At 38.8% G+C, this 14,100-nt stretch overlaps 1 long non-coding RNA gene across 1 annotated transcript in view; it reads right to left on the bottom strand.

The window, feature by feature from the left end:
- The window catches only part of LOC147918087 (uncharacterized), a 111,702-nt gene that overhangs the window by 43,681 nt on the left and 53,921 nt on the right, over positions 1 to 14,100 (bottom strand). The window lies entirely within an intron of this gene.

Raw genomic sequence — 14,100 nt, 5'->3', positions numbered from 1 at the left:
AGCTGTCAGCCTGTTTACAATACACAGCCTGAGTCTAATAGGTCAACTGAAAAACCTATTACATTTTCCTCATCAAATTAAGCTGATAAAATTAAGAAATGAAGTCCTTAGTTATTAGTAGAACTATATAGAACTGGGAGACAGCATAAAAAGTGAGTAAGAGCACATTTTTGGAGAGCAAATTAATTAGTCTTTTTGTACCTCAGTTTTTTGTATGTCCTCTGTATAACTGGGGTAATAATACTTACCTTTCAAGATCATTGTGAGTATAGAGAGGGAAGTTGTATGTGACGTGCCTGAGAGGAAGTGCTCAATAAATGATAACTATTACATAAGGAATATGTGTATATTGATGTGCTCAAAGCTTATTTTCTCCAACAATCAGTCAGAGCCAGACTGTGTCACTGCATAAAGCCCTTCCCAAAATGAGTCCCTCTGATCTCTCTCCGACTCTCTGGATGAACACTTCACCAAGCACACAGTAGATAATGAATGGCCCCATACATCTGGACAAGGTTGCTTGGAACCATTTCTATCACAAGTTACAACTCTCCACCTCATGGTGTGTGCCCTGTGGGATGCCATGCTGGCGACTTGAAGACTGAGTTTATTCTAGCACTTGTCAGGTCAAAAGTTACTTGTGTCAAACAGCAGGGGCTGCCATAACCCAGCTCCCTGCTAACTGAAGCATAGCACTACTGTTACAGGAGCCTCTCTTTTCCCATCAAAATTCAGCTGGCTCCTCTACTACCAGTTTAGGGAGTTTACTGGCCTCCAATAAGTCATAGCACTTTCTCAGGTACACCTCAGCTCCAGCACTCTGCTCATCCACTCTGCTATGACTGTGGGAGCTAGCACAGCCCCTTGTGCAGGCATATGCAGGTAGCTCTAATGCTCAGATCCATTATTGCTGAGAAAAGAGAAGACATAGACAGCCCCCTCGCCACCAATTACTCATGCTTTCTTATCTGAGTGCCATGACTCTGCCTCTCTGTGACCTCCAACTTTTGATCAAGGAGAGAGATGGAAATGGGGTGGCTGGGGAGAGTTCCCAGAACCATACCACAATTCTATACAGGAAAATGACCACAGGATATTTTTCTTTGATGGCTCCCTCCTAACACCTTCCTGCATGTCCTTCTTCTTGGGAAAAGGTCTGATTCCCCAGCATAGCAGCCCATGAGGTTTTCATAAAGTTCCTGTGAGGATTTTGTTTTCACTGAGGAAGAGTCACCCAGGGCTAACATCTGTTGCCAATCCTCCTCTTTTTGCTTAAGGAAGATTTGCCCTAAGCTAACAACTGTGCCAGTCTTCCTCTATTTCGTATGTGGGTCGCCACCACGGCACGGCCACTGACAAGTGGTGTAGGTGCGCACCCGGGAACCGAACCCAGGCAGCCAAAGCAGAGTGCACGGAGCCACCTCCTATGCAGGTTTTAAACTTCTGAATCATTTCAAACCTTGTCAAATTTGTTGGTTAGTCAACTTTCCATTGGTGTCAGCAGTGAAAACCTGACCAGAAGAGATATTCTGGCCAGCAGGGATCTGTGAATCACTTATCTCCATGAGGTTTTTAATGAGTCACATTAACTCAAGCACTCTGACAAATCCGTACATAAGGTAATTGGTTATAAATGCCTAGTGAGAGACTGCACATGGAGCGAAGGTATTGAATGTTGTGTACTCACCACAGGTAAGAATTTTAAGAGGCAACCTAATGGCTTGAGAGCCTTCTCGTTCTTATTAGGTCTTCTTTTGGTTGGGTTGCTCTTTGTTTTAAGTTTGCAGGACCAGGAACTAGCTTCAAATCATAGCTAGGAAGGTAAAAGTGACTAGTACGTAGCAGAGGCCCTACCCTTCAGCTATGTGCTCTCTGAGAGAAATAATGGGAAAGTATGCCCTTCCCACAGCTCCAGTGATATTCAATTTTAGTTCATCTTTCAAAGGCAGATGAGCTGGCAAAGTAGAATTCTGGGTGCTGCTTAAGCTTTCACACCCCATTATCCACAGTGTTATCACTTAGGCCAGTTTGGGATAAGGCTGCAAGGTCCTTGGCAAGATTGGGGCACCAAGGAAGAAGAAAAAATCATTATTGGAGCTGCTAGCCTGGTAACAGATGACTGAGTCTTCACATAGGTCAAGGCCATGCCAAAGGTTAGAGCAACTTTAGGCATAAGATTGTCAGCACTAGGGGTTCATTTGTCAGATTGAACGTTGCAGGGGAGGATCTAGACAGGAATTTACAGTGGTGTCCTGGAGTATTGTAACTGTGATCCAAGGAATTCTGTCCATATTTGAGAGGTCTCAAGCCAATAGATGTGGTGACTATGGGCTTATTTACAGGGGCACAGTCCTAGCCCTCAAGGAGACAAATGAGATTGTCAGGACCTTGAAATAGCCTGAGTTCAGGGAGGATGCTAGATCTCTAGGAGACCTGACTGGAATTCTAGGAAGGGTAACCAAGCAGGCTACCAAGTAGGAAGCCCCCCAAACTCCTATCTTTCTCATATTTCACTCTCTTGTCACTAGCCCCAACATCCCACTCAAATGCCCAAGTCAGAAACCTAGGTACCATACATGACACCTTCCTCTCTCACTCCCTCATATCCAAATCAAACACCGATCCTTTTGTTCTACATCCTTAATGTCTTTTGAATTTGTCACTTTTTTCCATCCCCACTGTTATTACTTTAGTTCAGGACACCACCATCTTTCACCTGGATTACTCCAGTAGCCTCCTAACTATTCTTCCTTCCTTCCTACAAATCCTCATTTCTTACCACTACATCCCTTGCGGTCTGTGCTCGAGCCCTTTCTAGTTACCTACAGCTCCCTGTGTGTGCCATGCTCCTTCTTGCTTCTGGGGTTTGCACCTCTCCACTTGGCTAAATCTTATGCCTTCACTTCCTCAAAGAGGGCTTCCCAAGACTGGGCTCACTGCTCTACCCCTGTAATACTGCAGACCCTATAATAAGGGCTGTGAATATCACACTGCAGCCACCTCGGCTTGCTTTTGTCTCTTTGATCAACTTTGTACTCCCAGCTCTTAGCACGCTGCCTAGAAGACAGAAAGCCATCAGCGAATATTTAATTAGTTTACTGGATTCTGTGACTTGGGGGCTATACTCCTGACATACCAGATTCTGAATCTAGATGATTTTTTGTGTGTGTGTGAGGAAGATCAGCCCTGAACTAACATCCATGCCAATCCTCCTCTTTTTGCTGAGGAAGACTGGCCCTGGGCTAACATCCGTGCTGATCTTCCTCTAATTTATGTGGGACGCCGCCACAGCTTGGCCTAAGAAGCGGTGCGTCAGTGGGCGCCGGGGATCTGAACCCAGGCCGCCAGCAGCGGAGCGTGCTCACTTAACCGCTGCGCCACGGGGGCCGGCCCCTAGATGATATTTTAAAAGAAGAATTAGACAAAGAATTAAAAATAGAACTCCCATATGATCTAGCAATCTCACTTCTGGGTATATATCTGAAGGAAATAAAGTCACTATCTCACAGAGATATCTGCACTCCCACGTTCACTGCAGTATTCACAATAGCCAAGACATAGAAATAACCTAAGTGTTATTAACAGATGAATAAATAAAGAAAACATGGTGTGTATATATATATATATATATATATATATACGATGAAATATTATTCAGATATAAAACGGGGGAAATCCTGACATCCGTGACAACATGGATAGACCTTAAAGGCATTATGCTAAGTGAAATAAGTCAGACAGAGAAAGACAAATGCTGCATGATAACACTTATATGTGGAATCTAAAAAAAATGAACTCATAAAAACATAGAGTAGAATAGTGGTTGACAAAGGTTGGGGGTGGGGGGAAATGGGGAGACGTTGGTCAAAGGGTACAAATTTCCAGCAATAAGATAAATAAGTTCTGGGAACCTAGTGTACAGTATAGTGACTATAGTTAACAACAGAGTATTATATATTTGAAAGTGTCTAAAGAGTAAATCTTAAATGTTCTCACCACACACACAACAAAATGATAATTATGTGAGATGATGGATGTGTTAACTAACCTTATTGTGATAATCATTTTGCGATATATACCTGTATCAAATCATCACATTGCACACCTTAAAGTTACACAATGTTATATGCCAATTACATCTCAATAAAGCTGGGGAAAATTTTTGAAATTTAAAAAAGAGTTATGGGACATACTAGATCCCAAGAATTGTGGCTCTGCCTCCGGATTCCGAATCTGAAGAGTGTGACTTTACCCCAATGAGGAGAAGAGTCTTCTATCAGGTTTGGAAAAGGGCTAGATGGGTATTTCCATGAACCGGGAGTAAACAACTGAAGTAGGCAAAGGAAAAAAACAAAATAAAACAATATAAAAACAAAAACAAAACACCAGGCAGAGGTAATATCTCCTCATCCAAACAGAGCTCCTTTAACTTTCTATGGTGGCAGGAAACAGTAATGATATTTCAAACTGAACATTACATGCTATAATCTGTTTAGGCACTTCTTTTGGAGATTTCTATTTTTCAGAGAACTCCTTCTGTCACTCATTCTAATACTGAGTCTACATGGATTTGCTCCAAGCTGACAATAAATTCTCCTTGACTTTCCCCACATACACCTAAATAGCACCTACCCCAAATTGAGGCTATCCAAGGCATAAGAAAAACCAAAACCTAACCTTTATATCAAGATGTCAGTTTGCTAAAACGAAATCAAACCTTCTTGCACACCCCTTTTACATAGAAAACTGAAGAAGTTGAAATCAAACAAGAACAAGTTGAAATAAAACAGCAATTTTACATGATAATGTAAGAAAAAAGCAAGGATCCTCAGGGTACAGTAATGTTACATCTAAGACTGGTCAGAAAGTAAGGCTTCCTAGTTCTGTTTTCATTCATTAGCTAATCAAAACACTTTCTGTTTGATGTACTCAATACTCTCTCATACATTGAGATTTGCCAACGTCTGCTAATTGTGGTCAACTTCATGGACTTTCTGTAAAGGCTGGGCAGCTATCCTGTATGATTGTGCAGGTTGCTCACTACATAAAGATGTTCACACAAAACAATGACTGGGAGCCGAAATCCAGCCTGAACTCTGCTCAACAAGCTTTGTGCCCTTGCTTGGGGCTTGCATCACACAGTGGACAGGACACCTTTTTCTAATCCACACAAAGGTACTATTTGAATAGTAGGGATCCTGCTTGAAAGGGTTAAGACTCAGACACTGTGACAGCTCTCAAGCAACACTAGAAGATCAAACTTCTGGATTATATGTTCCAGAGATCCCACAGGCCCTCATCAATCTGAGGATATACCATTCTGCCCTCTAATCATCATGACTTTGAGCCTGAACCATTAAATGAATCCATTCCTCTGCCCATCAGAACCTTTGCTTACAGTGGAAACTGCCAGACCTTTAAACCATACAGAACAAACAACAAAGGCTATAAAAGTCAGCTTGAGGCTAGAGAGTAAGCAAAATCTAGCCTTCTGTTTATATTTCAGACCTGCTTGATTCCAAGTTCTTTGAACACACTTGCGTCTTTGGCTGGTAGTACCATATTTCAACTTTCTGGGAAACCCATCTTTCCTGGGTTTCAGCCCCCTAGATATCAGCCATCTGACTGACTTCCTGGGTTTGGTTTCAGTCTCACACCTCAGCCCTTTAAATCATACTCCCCTCTGAGGCTGACCACCCTTTCCATTAGTGATAAATGAGACCCCAGGCCCAACATTCAGCCTGAATATACGGAAAGGTCTGATGTGGCCCAAGTGATGAGGCTGACAATATGGTATATATTACCAGCTTCAAAATACCAAACTTCACAAAAGTGTTTTTGTTTCTACACATTATTTCATTGTCTTAACTAATGTCATAAAAATCTCATTCAGTGAGACCAAAAGGACTCATCATATCCTTAACTTTATTTTTTATTTATTTATTTTCCTACTGAGGTAACATTGGTTTATAACGTTATATAAATTTTGGGTGTACATCATTATATTTTGATTTCTGTGTAGACTACATCATGTTCACCACCCAAAGACTAATTATCATTCATCGCCATATGTGGCCAGTTACGCCTTTCACCCTCCTCCCTCCCCGCTTCCCCTCTGGTAACCACCAATCTAATCTCTGTATTTATGTGGTTGTTTGTAGTAGTTGTTGTTGTTCTGATCTTCTACTTATGAGTGAGATCATACGGTATTTGACTTTCTCTCTCTGCCTTATTTCGCTTAGCATAATACCCTCAAGGTCCATCCATGTTGTCACAAATGGCAAGATGTCATCCTTTTTTATGGCTGAGTAGTATTCCATTGTGTATATATACCACATCTTCTTTATCCATTCATCCCTTGATGGGCACTTAGGTTGTTTCCAAGTCTTGGCTATTGTGAATAATGAAGCAATGAACATAAGGGTGCATATAACTTTATGCATTTGTGTTTTCATGTTCTTTGGATAAATACCAAGAAGCGGAATGGCTGGATCCTATGGTAGTTCTATTCTTAATTTTTCGAGGAATCTCCATACTCTTTTCCATAGAGGCTGTACCAGTTTGCATTCCCACCGCAATGTATGAGAGTTCCCTTTTTCTCCACATCCTCTCCAACACTTGTTATTTCTTGTCTTGTCAATTATAGCCATTCTGATGGGTGTGAGGCGATATCTCATCGTAGTTTTTATTTGCATTTCTCTAATAATTAGTGATGTTGAACATCTTTTCATGAGCCTCTTGGCCATCAGTAGATTTTCTTTGGAAATATGTCTGTTCAGATATTTGCCCAATTTTAATTGAGGTGTTCGTTTTTTGTTGTTGAGATATATGAGTTCTTTATATATAATTTTGGATATTAACCCCTTATCAGATATACGGTTTGCAAATATTTTCTCCCAATTGTTAGGTTGTTTTATCATTTTGTCGATGGTTGCTTTTGCTGTGCAGAAGCTTTTTACTTTGATGTAGTCCCATTTGTTTATCTTTTCTATTGTTTCCCTTGTCTGGTCAAACATGGTATTTGAAAATATGCTGCTAAGACTGATGTCGAAGAGTATATTGCCTATTTTCTTCAGGAAGTTTCATGGTTTCAGGTCTTATATTCAAGCCTTTAATCCAGTTTGAGTTAATTTTTGTGTATGGTGTAAGATAATGGTCTACTTTCATTCTTTTGCATATGGCTGTCCAGTTTTCCCGGCCCCGTTTATTGAAGACACTTTCCTTTCTCCATTGTATATTCTTGGCTCCCTTGTCAAAAATTAGCCGTCCATAGATGTGTGGGTTTATTTCTGGGCTCTCAATTCTGTTCCATTAATCTGTGTGTCTGTTTTTGTGCCAGTACCATGCTGTTTTGATTACTATAACTGTAGTATATTTTGAAATCAGAGAATGTGATGCCTCCAGCTTCATTCTTTTTTCTCAAGGGTCCTTTGGGTATTCAGGGTCTTTTGTTGTTCCATATAAATTTTAGGATTCTTTGTTCTATTTCCATGAAAAATGTCATGGAACTATGATAGGGATTGCATTGAATCCGTGGATTGCTTTAGGAAGTATGGACATTTTAACTATGTTAATTCTTCTAATCTGGGAGCATGGAATATCTTTCCATTTCTTTGTGTCTTCTTCAATTTCTTTCAACAATGTTGTATAGTTTTCACTGTACAGATCTTTCACCTCTTTGGTTAAATTTATTCCTAGATATTTTATTTTTTTTGTTGCCATTGTAAACGGGATTATATTCTTAATTTCTCTTTCTGCTACTTTGTTGTAAGGGTATAGAAATGCAACCAATTTTTGTATATTGATTTTGTATCCTGCAACTATACTGCATTCATTTATTACTTCTAAAAATAATTTATTATTTCTATTTGGTGGATTCTTTAGGGTTTTCTATATATAAAATCATGTCATCTGCAAATAGTGACAGTTTCACTTCTTCCTTTCCAATTTGGATCCCTTTTATTTCTTTCTCTTGCCTGATTGCTCTGGCTAGGACTCCCAATAGGAGTAGTGACAGTGGGCATCCTTATCTGGTTCCTGTTCTTAGAGGGATAGGTTTCAGTTTTTCTCCATTGAGTATGATATTAGCTATGGGTTTGTCATATATGGTCTCTTTATTATGTTGAGGTACTTTCCTTCTATACCCACTTTTTTCAGAGTTTTTATCACAAATGGATGCTGTATCTTGTCAAATGTTTTCTCTGCATCTATTGAGATGATCATGTGATTTTTATTCTTCATTTTGTTAATGTGGCATAACATCTTGATTGATTTGCGGATGTTGAACCACCCCTGCATCCCTGGAATAAATCCCGCTTCATCATGGTGTATGATCTTTTTAATGTATTGTATTTTATTTGCTAGTATTTTGTTGAGGATTTTTGCATCAATATTCACCAGTGATGTTGGCCTGTAATTTTCTTTATCTGCATTGTCTTTGTCTGGTTTTGGTATCAGGGTAATGGTGGCCTTGTAGAATGAGTTAAGAAGCTTCTTCTCCTGTTCAATTTTTTCGCAGAGTTTGAGAAGGATAGGTATTAAGTCTTCTTTGAATGTTTGGTATAATTCACCAGGAAAGCTGTCTGGTCCTGGACTATTATTTTTATTTCTTTTTTGTGATGAAGATCAGCCCTGAGCTAACACCCGTTGCCAATCCTCCTCTTTTTGCTGAGGAAGATTGGCCCTCAGCTAACATCTGTGCCCATCTTCCTCTACTTTATATGGGATGCCGCCACAGCGTGGCTTGATAAGCAGTGTGTCGGTCCGCGCCCGGGATCCAAACCTGCAAACCCCAGGCCGCTGAAGTGGAGCGCACACACTTAACCAGGCGGGCCCCTCGACTTTTATTTTTGGGGAGGTTTTTGATTACTATTTTGATCTCCTTACTGGTGATTGGTGTATTCAAATTCTTTATTTCTTCTTGATTCAGTTTTGGAAGGTTGTATGATTTTTTTTTTAAATTTTTTGTTTATTGCAGTAACATTGTTTTATAACATTGTATAAATTTCAGGTGTACATCATTACACTTCTATGTCTGCATAGATTACATCATGTTCACCACCCAAATACTAATTACAACCCATCACCACACACATGTGCCGAATTATACCTTTTGCCCTCCTCCCTCCCCACTTCCCCTCTGGTAACCACTAATCCAATCTCTGTCTCCACGTGTTTGTTTATTGTTGTTATTATCTACTACTTAATGAAGGAAATCATACGGTATTTCACTTTCTCCCTCTGACTTACTTGGCTTAGCATAATACACTCAAGGTCCATCCATGTTGTCACAAATGGCTGGATTTCATCGTTTCTTATGGCTGAGTAGTATTCCATTGTGTATATATACCACATCTTCTTTATCCATTCACCCCTTGATGGGCACTTAGGTTGCTTCAAAGTCTTGGCTATTGTGAATAATGCTGCAATGAACACAGGGGTGCATGTATCTTTATGCATTGGTGTTTTCAAGTTCTTTGGATAAATACCCAGCAGTGGAATAGCTGGATCATATGGAGTTCTATCCTTGATTTTTTGAGGAATCTCCATACTTTTTTCCATAGTGGCTGCACCAGTTTGCACTCCCACCAGCAGTGTATGAGAGTTTCCTTCTCTCCACATCCTCTCCAACACTTGTTGTGTCCTGTCTTGTTAATTACAGCCATTCTGACGGGTGTGAGGTGATATCTCATTGTAGTTTTGATTTGCATTTCCCTGATAGCTAATGATTTGAAACATCTTTTCATGTGTCTGTTGGCCATCTGTATATCTTCTTTGGAGAAATGTCTGTTCAGGTCTTTTGCCCATTTTTTAATTGGGTTGGTAGTTTTTTTGTTGTTGAGATGCATGAGTTCATTATACATTTTGGAGATTAACCCCTTATCAGATGTATGGTTTGCAAATATCTTCTCTCAATTGTTAGGTTGTCTTTTCATTTTGTTGATGGTTTCCTTTGCTGTGCAGAAGCTTTTTAGTTGGATGTAGTCCCATTTGTTTATTTTTTCTATTGTTTCTCTTGCCCGGTCAGACATGGTGCTTGAAAATATGTTGCTAAGACTGATGTCAAAGAGCGTACTGCCTATGTTTTATTCTAGAAGTTTCATAGTTTCAGGTCTTACATTCAAGTCTTTAATCCATTTGGAGTTAATTTTTGTGTGTGGTGTAAGTTAAGAGTCTCCTTTCATTTTTTTGCATGTGGCTGTCCAGTTTTCCCAACACCATTAGTTGAAGAGACTTTCTTTTCTCCATTGTATGTTCTTGGCTCCTTTGTCAAAGATTAGCTGTCCATAGATGTGTGGGTTTATTTCCGGGCTTTCGATTCTATTCCATTGATCTGTGTGTCTGTTTTTGTGCCAGTACCATGCCGTTTTCGTTACTATAGCTTTGTAGTATATTTTGAAATCAGGGAGTGTGATACCTCCAGCTTTGTTCTTTTTTCTCAGGATTCCTTTAGCTATTCGAGGTCTTTTGTTGTTCCATATAAATTTTAGGATTCTTTGTTCTATTTCTGTGAAAAATGTTGGAACTTTGATAGGGATTGCATTGAATCTATAGATGGCTTTAGGAAGTATGGACATCTTAACTATGTTAATTCTTCCAATCCAAGAGCACGGAAGATCTTTCCATTTCTTTGTGTCTTCTTCAATTTCTTTCAGCAATGTTTTATAGTTTTCAGTGTACAAATCTTTCACCTCTTTGGTTAAGTTTATTCTTAGGTATTTTATTCTTTTCGTTGCAATTGTAAATGGGATTGTATTCTTAATTTCTCTTTCTGCTACTTCGTTGTTAGTGTATAGAAATGCAACTGATTTTTGTATGTTGATTTTCTATCCTGCAACTTTACCATATTCGTTTATTACTTATAAAAGTTTTCTGGTGGATTCTTTAGGGTTTTCTATATATAAAATCATGTCATCTGCAAATAGTGAGAGTTTCACTTCTTTCTTTCCAATTTGGATCCCTTTTATTTCTTTTTCTTGCCTGATTGCTCTGGCTAGGACTTCCAGTACTATGTTAAATAGGAGTGGTGACAGTGGGCATCCTCGTCTGGTTACCGTTCTTAGAGGGATAGCTTTCAGTTTTTCAATACTGAGGATGATATTAGCTGTGGGTTTGTCATATATGGTCTTTATTATGTTGAGGTACTTTCCTTTTATACCCATTTTATTCAGAGTTTTTATCATAAATGGATGCTGTATCTTGTCAAATGCTTTCTCTGCATCTATTGAGATGATCATCTCATTTTTACTCTTCATTTTATTAATGTGGTGTATTACGTTGATTGATTTGCGAATGTTGAACCATCCCTGCATACCTGGAATAAATCCCAGTTGATCACGGTGTATAATCTTTTTAACATATTGTTGTGTGCAATTGGTAGTATTTTGTTGAGGATTTTTGCATCGATGTTCATCAGTGATATTGGCCTGTAATTTTCTTTTTTTTGTGTTGTCCTTGACTGGTTTTGGTATCAGGGTAATGTCGGCTTCGTAGAATGAGTTAGGGAGCTTCTCCCCCCCTCAATTTTTTGGAAGAGTTTGAGAAGGATAGGTATTAAGTCTTCTTTGAATGTTTGGTAGAATTCACCAGGAAAGCTGTCTGGTCCTGGACTTTTATTTTTGGGGAGGTTTGTGATTACTGTTTCGATCTCCTTACTGGTGATTGGTCTAGTCAAATTCTCTACTTCTTCTTGATCCAGTTTTGGAAGGTTGTATGATTCTAAGAATTTATCCATTTCTTCCAGGTTGTAGAATTGGTTGGCATATAGCTTTTCATAGTATTCTCTTATAATCTTTTGTATTTCTGAGGTGTCTGTTGTAATTTCTCCTCTTTCATTTCTGATTTTACTTATTTGTGCCTTCTCTCTTTTTTTCTTGGTGAGTCTAGCTAAAGGTTTGTCAATTTTGTTGATCTTTTCAAAGAACCAGCTCTTGGTTTTATTAATTTTTTCTATTTTTTTTTAGTCTCTATTTCATTTATTTCTGCTCTGATTTTTATTATTTCCCTTCTTGTACTGATTTTGAGCTTTGTTTGTTCTTCTTCTTCCAGTTCCTTTAGGTGCATTGTTAGATTGTTTATTTGAGATTTTTCTTGTTTGTTGAGATAGGCCTGTATCGCTATAAACTCCCCTCTTAGAACCGCTTTTGCTGTATCCTATAAATTCTGGCATGTCGTATTTTCATTTTCATTTGTCTCCAGATATTTTTTGATTTCTCCTTTGATTTCTTCGTTGACCCAATCATTGTTCAGTAGCATTTTGTTTAATCTCCATGTATTTGTGGCTTTTCTGATTTTCTTCCTATAGTTGATTTCTAGTTTCATACCGTTGTGGTCAGAAAAGATGCTTGGTATTATTTCAATCTTCTTAAATTTATGGAGACTTGTTTTGTGGCCTAATATGTGATCAATCCTGGAGAATGTTCCATGTGCATTTGAAAAGAACGTGTATTCCTCAGTTTTTGGATGGAATGCTCTGTATATATCTACTAGGTCCATCTGTTCTAGTGTGTCGTTTAAGGCCAATGTTTCCTTATTGTCTTCTGTTTGGATGATCTATCCGTTGGTGTAAGGGGAGTCCGTCCCCTACTATTATGGTGTTACTGTCTATTTCTGTTTTTATGTCTGTTCATAATTGCTTTATATATTTAGGTGCACCTACATTGGGTGCGTAGATATTTACAAGTGTTATATCCTCTTGTTGGATTGTTCCCTTGATCATTATGTAATGCCCTTCTTTGTCTCTTTTTACAATTTTTGTTTTAAAGTCTATTTTGTCTGATATGAGGACTGCTACCCCAGCTTTCTTTTCATTGCCATTTGCCTGGAGTATCTTTTTCCATCCCTTCACTTTCAGTTTGTGTCTTTAGGTCTGAAGTGTCTCTCTTGTATGCAGCATATATATGGGTTTTGATGTTTTATCCAATCAGCCACCCTATGCCTTTTAATTGGAGCATTTAGTCCATTGACATTTAAAGTAGCTATTGATAAGTATGTACTTACTGCCATTTTTTAACTTTTTTTTTTCTCAGTGTTTTAGTAGTCCTTCTCTGTTCCTTTCTCCTTCTATACGGAATTGATGGTCTCTTTAGTTTGACCTCTGTCTGAAAGCTCTACTCTTTAACTCCCTTCCTCCCTCATTTTATGTTTTTGGTATCATATCTAACCTCTTTTTTGTGCATTTGTATCCATTACCCTCTTATCATAGAAATAGATAATTTTTCCTATTTGTGGTCTTCTCTTTTCCCTTTACATCAGTCCCTTTAACATTTCTTGTAGCACTGGTTTCTTGGTGAATAATGCCTTTAATTTTTGCTTGTCTGGGAAATTTTGTTAAAATGTCTCCTTCCATTTTGAATGATAACCTTGCTGGGTAGAGTATTCTTGGCTGTAAGTTTTTTCCTTTTAGCACTTTGAATATATCGTGCCACTCTCTTCTAGCCTGTAAGGTTTCTGCTGAGAAGTCAGCTGATAGCCTTATGGGGTTTCCTTTGTATGTAACTTGACATTCTCTTGCGGCTTTTAGGATTCTCTCTTTATCTTTAACAGTGGACATTTTGATTATGATGTGTCTTGGTGTGGGCCTCTTGGGGTTTATCTTGTGTGGGGCTCTCTGTGCTTCCTGTACCTGGATGTCTGCTTCCTTCCTTAGGTTAGGGAAGTTTTCATCTATTATTTCTTGAAATAGATTCTCTGCCCCTTTGTCTTGCTCTTCTCCTTCCGGGACACATATAACACGGATGCTAGTGCACTAGATGTTGCCCCAGAGGTCCCTTAGACTGTCCTCACTCTTTTTAATTCTTTTTTCTTTTACCTGTTCACCTTGGGTAATTTCTTCTAGTCTTTCGTCCAGCTCGCACATCCGTTCTTCTGTATCCTCTACTCTGCTTTTGAGTCCCTCTAGTTAATTTTTCATTTCCAGTATTGTATTCTTCATTTCAGATTGGTTCTTTTTTATGTCTTCCATTTCTTTGTTGACATTCTCACTGAGTTCATCTATTCTTCTCCCCAGATCAGTGAGCATTCTTAACACTCTTTGTTTGAACTCTCTGTCAGTTGGTTGCTCATTTCTGTTTCACTTGGTTCCTTTTCTGGGGTTTTGTC

The sequence above is a fragment of the Ceratotherium simum genome, chromosome 2 (genome assembly GCF_057802395.1).
Source record: "Ceratotherium simum simum isolate JZ-2026a chromosome 2, ASM5780239v1, whole genome shotgun sequence".
NCBI lineage: Eukaryota > Metazoa > Chordata > Mammalia > Perissodactyla > Rhinocerotidae > Ceratotherium > Ceratotherium simum.
The sequence above is the reverse complement of the archived record's forward strand: the minus strand, read 5'-3'. Positions and strand labels throughout refer to the sequence as shown.